This window comes from Nestor notabilis, unplaced genomic scaffold (genome assembly GCF_000696875.1).
Source record: "Nestor notabilis isolate BGI_N333 unplaced genomic scaffold, ASM69687v1 scaffold5542, whole genome shotgun sequence".
NCBI classification, from domain to species: Eukaryota; Metazoa; Chordata; class Aves; order Psittaciformes; family Psittacidae; genus Nestor; species Nestor notabilis.
The window spans coordinates 123,378-132,642 of NW_009916873.1; positions in this window are offsets into that span (position 1 = coordinate 123,378).

Below are 9,265 nucleotides of genomic sequence, written 5' to 3' on the forward strand. Positions count from 1 at the left end.
GTTTATGACTATGTTCTGTGTATCTATAATTACATGCAATAAGCTAACAAATAGTCATTGCTCCTTCACCTTTCAAAAATAAAAACCTAAAAATGTGTGAATACTCTGAATTTTGCACAGTGCTTGGTCTTTTCCTTTCCCAGAGCAAGAGTAACCGGGGAGAGAGAGAGCCTGTCTTAAAGAGTGTGCCAGGTGTTTATGTCTGACTCTTCTTACTCTCATACCAGCTGCTTGAGTAAAAAGCAGAAAAGTGGTCATTGCTATACTTTTTCCTCCTCTGCTTTCATTTAAGAAGCAAGAGAAATCGCCATGCCACATTATTGTAATGTTTTTTATACAGTTGGATGAGGAATCGGGAAATCAAATGGAAAAGCATAGAAACCTTTGAAAAAAAAATACCATGTGGAAGAAAGAAAACTGGTTTTGTATTTCTGTCATACACAAGAACAAGGATTATTGCTTTACAGGGTATTTGCTGGGCTGTGAATTTTGTAAAATATGTCGAATTGAAGTCTGGATGCCCAACAAAAACTGGATGTACTGGAGGACTGAGCCCTGCCCAGTTTCTCCTTTTTGTGTATCATTCTTCTACATTCTCAAACAGCAAAGCTGAATTTGGCTGAGATGCAACTTTGAGAAACAGAGTATAATATCTTGAATGATCTTCTTGTGTGGGGCTGTGAACACCAATAACATGTCATGGAACTAACTACACAGGGGTTTTTGAGGACTCTCAGTTTGGGCACTGTCAAAATATCCTTCCAAGGCTTTTATGGCTTCTCCTTACAAAGTTACATGTAAACAGTTAGAGGTCATGAATACTAATATGGTATATGCAAACAAACACTAGTACAGACAACCATTTTGCAGTAGAGATTGAAAACTTTTGGGTGTACAGCATTTGTTGTCTTTCATTGTTAGTCATCCCACTTACCAGCTCCTAAGCCATGAATACCTGCACATCTGGCAATTTCATACCATATGGAAAGTTAACTAGTGGTAATTCCAGTGAGATTTATGGCAGTGTGCTCCAAATTTCTCTATACTACTGATCAATGGAATTCATGCTGTTTGAGCAGCAGAAATCTCCATCCTAGTGTGTGTATTTCAAGGATAAAATCTTATTTGAGTACCTTTTGCAGCCTCATTGAAATTAATTTTTAGTTAATCAGCAACTAAGACAAATCTCACAAAGTATGTAAAGCTACCCAAAGATAAAAGCTACTTTTAGATACCTAAATGTATTTTTGCTATCTAGACATCTGCCTGTAGCTCATTTCCCAGTTAATTATTTCTCAAAGCAAAGTAAAACAGCTAAAATTCCAGGGGGAAAAAAAAATATTGTTTTTAATGCCTATGCTAAATTTCCTCAGCAATGTCTTAGTGCCCTTGAATGAAGAAGCCAGTAGATGTGTTTCTGAGGGCTCTTAGCAAAGCCTTTGATACCATCTCTTGTAGTATCCTTCTGGACAAAATATCCAACACAGAACTAGACAAGTCCATTACACACTGGATGAACAGTCGGCTGATGGGTTGGGCTCAGAGAGTTAGAGTAAATGGGGTTACCTCAGGCTGGTGGCCAGGGACCAGTGGGGACCCCTAGTTCTCTTCAATGTTTTTATAAATAATCTGGATGCAGGAATCAAATGTACGTTAAGTAAGTTTGCCAGTGATACTAACTTAGGAGGAGCTCTGGACTCCCTCGAGCTTAAAGCTTTGCAGAGAGATCTGGATAGACTAGAGGGCTGGGCAATCACCAGTCATATGAAATTTAACAAGAGCAAGTACTAGGTTCTTTACCTGGGACAAGATAATCCTGGTTATACATACAAACTGCAGAAGAGAGGCTGGAGAGCAGCCCTGTGGAAAGAGATCTGGTGGTTTGCATTGATGTCAGAAGTGTGCCCTGGCAGCCAAAGGGCCAACCATGTCGTGGAGTGCATCAAACACAGCACAGCCAGCCAGTTGAGGGAGGTGATTGTCCCACTCTGTGCTGCACTGGGGCAGCCCCACCTTGAGTCCTGTGTGCAGTTCTGGACACCTCAGTAGAAGAAGGACATCAGACTGTTACAGTGTGTCCAGATACACTGATATCCTTACACATACACATACAAATAAACATTGTTCTTACAATCATTCTTGAATTCTAGATCATTCTAGCAAAGTTTGTCATTAGGATGAGTGATAATTTGATTTTCCAAATCAAATTAATTGTACCTTACTGGCAAGGAGTTTGGAGAAAGTCATGTCACGTATTTCAGAACAGAGGGAAATTGCCAGCATCCTTTGCTTTGTGGCTATCCTTTCACCTCCAGATTCAGCAGGCATAATCTTCTCCTCAGGATACAAGTAAAATGAGTGCCTCTTTTTTTTTCCTCAGTATTTACAGAGACTTTGCATTTATGATAGTGTCTGTTCAGAAATGATACAGACATGCAAGATATCTTCCACTGGAGGAGATGCAGGAAGATCTGTGCATAGCTCTTCCTGTTCATGTATCCTCCTTGTTTGCACCCCTTTCCCTGGTCCCATGTCAAGTAATACTGAAAATATGCTTTTTATAGTGAACCAGTTTCCCCCTCACCACCACCCCTTTCAGTGCCTCTTTTCTTAATTTTTTCCAGCTACTCTTTGGCCTAAGTGACATTTCAGAGTTAGAAAGTTCCTGAAAGAATGAAATATTACCTACAGCTCTCATCAGGAGGTATATCAATGCTTGCTGTAGTATAAAACTTTGTTTCACACTGCACCTACAGCAGCTTCTGAGTAAGTGAATTTCAGTCAATAGCATGGGTGCCTTCAGTCTTAAGATCCCAAATGATATGGTCTCATCTGGGCTTCTTACAATTGTCTTTGATATTAATGAGCTTTTAATTAGGAATAAAACTGAGACATCATTATGGATAGTTGTATCCGTGCAGACTCAAGCATTCCTTTTTTATTTATTTTTTTAATTAGGCCATTTGAAAGTGCTCTGGCAACATAAAGATATTTTAGCGTTGATTTTATTTAGGACAAGGACAGGTATGTTATTCTCAGAGAGCATTATTACAGACAGTATAAACAATGCTCTTAAAGATTTCTAAGCATATGTGCATTTTTGCATCTGCTAGTATGCATGAACATAGAACTGATTGAAAATTATGCATTGAAACTGTTTCTTGAGAGAGTAGTATGTTTTAAATGGAGCACAACTGTTGTAGAAATGTCTTAATGGGGAAAAAAAAGAACAACTTTATTGGAAAACAGTTTTTCAACAAAAATTAAAATATTTTTCAAGAGGAAAACATGTCTGATTTTTGTAGAGTTGTACTGTACAGCTACAGAGTGAGATAGAAACTATACTGTAAGCTAAATCTTCATCTTTGACCTGAAGTCTGTAGATCTAAACCAGGAAGAAAACTAAGGCAAATGTGATGTGAGTATAGTTTAGGATTACATCTGAGGCAAATGTAGCATTCCTTTTACTAATAATTAAAGGAAATATTTACCAAATACATGCTAATTCAAGCAGCAGAAGCTCTACCTTGTACAACAAGTATCTTCATCAGGTCTGACACTAACTGAATGAGATGTAGATTTTCAGGAAATTCTTCTTACTTCCAAAGAAATGTATAAATACGAGGTCACAAAAAACATGAGGCAACAGTCTCCATTGTGAGGGTTTGGAAAGCTCTTGGAAAGTTGCTAGCAATACCCTAGCAAATGTGAGTACAGATTTCAAGCAAATGGGTGGCAGAAAATGCTCAGAAGAATGGGTTTCAAATGTGACAAGAGTAGTTTGGCCGTGAAGCATACCAGAGTTAGCATCTTTCTGACTGCTTCACTTGGAAGCTGCCTACAGCACTGCTCTGACACCAAGAGCACTGCAATGGGCCAGGCTCAAATCAAGGGCTTCATTATGACTCTGACCCAGATAAAAAAATCTGGATTTTAACTATATTGTGTCTTCCACATTCTGTCTCTCTATTCCTCGTTCTCTTGATATGGTGGCTTCATTCAGCTCATGCTGACACTAGTAGACATCTGCAGCAACATTCATGAAGTATGGATTTGACTAAAGCAGAGATTAATGGCTGTGTCTTGTTCACCTGTCAACATGCCAGGTCTTATTTCTGAATGTCCTACCTTGACCCTTCTTGCAGGCTGATTTTGTGTCTAAATGTATTTTAAGAATGCCTTTAGCAAACAGGAAATCCCTAAGGCAATTCACTATTTTTTCTCTCATGTCTACACATTATGATCAACTTTTAATTCAAAGTGCAGTAGCTCTGTACAACTGTCCTTAGGGTATATTCCTTATCTGAGCCATTAAGTGGCTACAGCTGGGCCTATCCCACAGTTTCTTCCTGCATAACCTTTTAGCGTTGACCAGTGAGCTGAAATATATCCATTTTTTGCTTTTTGCAACCCCTGAGTGCTGGCCACAATTTTCTGCTAGAATGGCCACTCTGAACTGATGGCATTGTATCAACAGAAGGCTTTCTGAGTAGTATTAAGAAATGTGTTTATTCTCTTGTGCTTATTTTTAATGTACCAAATGTAACGCTTTAGCTCCTGTACTGTTTCTCCAGACTCTGACTACTCCAAAGTCTACAAAGTCTACAAAGGGCAGCATCAGAGAGCTCAGCAGCTTGCTTCCAAGCTGTGTTTTGAAGGCCTTGCATATGACAGTGTGAAGACAGTCCCCAGAAAAATGCCCCTTGTTTTGACCGATAGGGTTTCAGTGCAGTAGAACAGCTGCAAACATGCTTATAAAGGTGTAAGAAAACCACACATTTGATGGGGTTTATTTTTTTCCTTGTATCAGCCAGATACATTCTGCTGGAATTATGAGTGTTACAGGTTTGCTTGTCTCTCCGCCACACATATGCTGTACCCACAAACTTTTGAAATTCTTGTCTTAGCACAAAAGTTAATTCAACAGGTTAATTCATTTTTAGCCATTTTCAAATAGCTGGAGCTGTAAACTTTACATTGTAAGTACCCTCAGCCAAGATGGGTTAATATTACTCTTGTAAAATGCATTTGTTTTTTCAGATGTACATAGCTTAAGAGGTTTCTTAAAAATATAGGGTCTTTTGGCTGAATAGGCGTCAAGTTGCGTTATGAAGCAACAACAGCAGTTGTAATACTAGTTGATTGATCTTTTAGCTTTGCTGGGCACAGTCTGTGTAGAGGCTTTATCCTTTACATACCATGATTTCTCACCAGACTCGGTGCTACTGTCATAAAGAAATTGCAGGGACCCAAGTGAGTAGATTTAAATTGTTCGAAACTCTCCTTGATGACTGCAGCCAGAGGATTGTGGTAGACATTAAAAATCAGCTTTACCAGACCCATACAGTGTGGAGCACCATGCACTTTTGGTCTCCCTTTTGCCTTTTTCAGTATTTACACAGAGCAGATAAAAAAAAAAAAAAATATGGGCAAAAAAAAAAGGCAAAAACATCTGCCTTAAATGCAGATACACATTAATCCATCTGACTCTCCTAACAGCCAATAGGGTCTCTGTCACCTAGTTTTCCTATTGTGTGTGGATGAGATAAACAAGAAGATCTTTCGGTATTAAATCTAGAAAAGATGGAATTATGCTAAGTTGCAGAACCTTGCAAACTATATTGTTAAAGTTAACACTGTTCGTCTGTTTGCAAAAGGTGGAAGTCAGCACATTACCAAAACAGTTCATTATTTCTGGCAGCCATAGAGATCTCTGGACTTTGACATGCAGATATTTGAAGGAAACATCCGTTTATGACAGGTTATTTCAAGAACCTTTCTTACGATTTCCTAGATCCAGTGTAGATTGCTTATGGCTTATTGAAGTGGGATTTAATTGTGCTTGAATATACTAGCCCTGAAAAGCCTGATTCTGGCCCAAATTTCAGCCATCTTACTTTTTGTTTTCCATTAGCTTTCCGTCATCAAGATCTTTGCTCATTGAAGCTGAGGAGCATCTAAATGTTAGAATTAAAATTTCAGAGGGAATTCCATCCCTGTCTTTCAGCATATGAGATAGCATCCAGGTAGCAGGGGTGTCATCATTACTTCCATGCCCAGACAGTTTTAGAAGAAAGACTATTTCTTTCAAGATGAAGAAAGATAATATTTAAATGTAAAACTGCTGTTGACAAAAGCTTTTCTTCCTCCTCTTTAATCAATGCAGTTAGCCTTCCTACAGAGTTAGTTTTGAGTTAATTTATTCAGACTGCATTAATTAGTGCATCTATGAAAAATAAATAGTTATTTAACACTTTCACATCTCCTTGTTCAGTGTCCTGATCATGGCAGCAGAGCTTTATAAGGTTCACCTGCCTAGATAGGCTGTGAAACACGAGGTCCTCTTTGAAATAATGAATCCTAACTTGCAAGAGGATTTTATTCTTATGAATGCTGCTTTCTCCAAGATTAACAGCTTTAGCTCTTTCCTTGCTGTCATATGGTTTTCCCTCCTGTACTGCAATAACTGCATTTCATCCCCTGTGACAAGTCATTCTCAGGATCTAGAATATTAAAATCTTTCAAGAATCATAAGTGAAACAGAGCTTGATGAATTTTTGCTTAGTATTAGTTAGAGTTAAAGCAACTTCAGAAAAATGTGGACTCTTAATATAGTATGCATCAATTTGAAGTCACAGTCAGTGAACTACCATGCAGCTATACTTAACAGCAAGTATAGGTATGGAGTTTAGGTACAGTGGTTGGGTGTTCTTCCAATACTGAGCAGCCTCAACAAACTACCAAGAAGCTGCACTGTTTTAAAAGACATAAATCTGTATCTTTCTCCATTATTGTATTACCGAATTTAGGTGCATCAGCACATCTATAGTCATCCTAAGAGCACTATTCTTGTTTTTGCCACTGAATATTTAGCAATTAGTGACATCACTTTTCATCAGTAAAGTAGGGATATGTTGCGGTTTAAGCTAGCCAGTAACTCGGAACCACGCAGCCGCTCGCTCACTCCCCCCACTTCTTCCTCCCCCTGCTCCTGGAGGGATGAGGAAGAGAATAGGAGGAATGTAACTCCCACGGGTTGAGATAACAGCATTCCAGTAACTAAGGTATAATACAAACCACTACTGATACCAATAATAATGATAAGAGGAATAACAAGGGGAGAGGACACAACCGCTCACCACCCACCGACCGATACCCAGCCCGACCTGAGCAGCGATCTGGGCCTTCCGGGTAACTCCCCCCAGTTTATATACTGGGCATGATGTGCTGTGGTATGGAATACCCCTTTGGCCAGTTTGGGTCAGGTGTCCTGTCTCTGCTTCCTTCCAGCTTCCCCTTCTCCCTGGCAGAGCATGAGACTGAGAAAGTCTTTGGTCGGAGTAAACATTACTTAGCAGCAACTAAAACTACTGGTGTTATCAGCATTGTTGCCAGGCTGAAAGTCAAAACCACAGCACTGCACCAGCTACTAAGAAGGAGAAAAAATGACTGCTGTAGCTGAACCCAGGACAGGATACTATTTAGTAAATATGATTGAACAACTTGGCAGAAGCAGTCATACCTTTCAAAAGTTTTCTTCTGCATTTGAAAGGAATAGGTGGTGGAAAAGATACGCTAATCACAGTAGTTTTACTTATTCAACTAATAATTCTTTGTCAAAAGCTGTTTCTCTGGAAATATTTGCAAATTTTATAAGGCAATTAATTGTGTGGGTATGATAGTAGATTAAACTTCCCTGAATGATTGACTTGTATCATTAGCCTATGCAAAAAAATCTGAATTTTACTTTACCAGAGACCTCTTCTACACCCGTTCGCATAACTGTTCATATAAGCTTTCTGTAAACTTCTTCCCCTTTAGTATATCATCAGTGTCATTTTTGTCTAGAATTCTTGCAAATACCTTCACTTTCTTTTTGTGTTACTTGTGCATGAAGTATCTCTTGTGAGATAATCCGTAAGGTTTATTATCTTTTCCTTCAAATTTCTTCCCCACATCCACTTTCTCTGTGACAACTGCAATAAGTTGGTAAATCAATCTTAAAAACATTGGGTTAGAAACAGAACATGTACTGGTAGATTCATTTCTTTGCTTTATTTCAGATGATCTGTATTTCTAAATCTTGTAAGGGTAATTTCTAAAATCATAAGAATTTTCTTGCCTTCTGTTGTTTGGCACACCTGCTTCTCTGCTTATTTCGCTTTCATTCAAACAATAATCTAAGCATATGGAGAAAAAACTATACCGATTTGTCTAGTTTTATAACACCTGGTACAAAGATTTTAACCAGTCTTACAATAACACTAGCGGGTAAGCCTTTCAAAATGTTCTTCTGGTTGTTGGATTTTGTTTGGGGTCTGGTTTTTTTTTGTTGGTTTTTTTTGGGGGGGTGGGGGAGGGGATGTTGTTTGGGTTTGTTTGATATTGTTTTTTTCATTTTTTATTTCTGTATAGTGTGTAATAACGTCAGACAAGTCTGGGTCTCAGTCTGAGAAGTATAACTACGGTACTGTTGAAAACAAATACTGTTTCTTCTGAAAAAAAAGAAAAAAGTAACATGCCTGTAGTTTCTGGGTTGTTGTTAGCCCATGAAGCTTTTCCTGATGACTTAGTAGAGAATGAAGCCAGGACTGCAGAATAATTGAATCAAAACTTTGTTTCCAATTTAATGAATTGGCAGACTTGTGGTCCTTCTTGCTGCTGCAGCTGCTATTCAAGGTTTCTTGTAATCTATTAATTATTGGAATGCAGATAGACAGCTGCTTAGTGTTTTGCACTTTATTTAAACACTAAGATGTTTAAGAGATCAATGAAGGGAAGGAGAAGAAAATCTCTGCATAAGCAAAATAGCTTGATTAAAGAGGCAGGGAAGTTAGCACACCATAGTTCACTTGAATCGTTTTTGAGATGCTCTGATTAAAACAAAATCCTCCTTTGGAGAGTGTATATGCAGGCTTGGCTTGGCTTCTGACACAACTTGGGACCCATACTCCAAGTTTAGATAATTTCCTGGCACAAGACTTCATAACGCAAAGCGTTTGCTACACATTGGCTCTTACATGTGGAAGACTGCGTGGAAGACTGCATGGAAGGAATGTCAGGATTGCACAGTCTACTGAGAAAATGCCACAGTCACGATTTCACTCAGGCTTCTTGTGTCATTGTGTCTCACATTCATAAGCGTCTAATATTTTCATGTTTCTTTTTGTCTATCTGTAAAACTATCTCAGTTTATAATCTTGCTAGCCTGTTCACATTCATCCCCTGGGCAAAACTTGCCACAGTTGCCACCTTGGTGCACTTC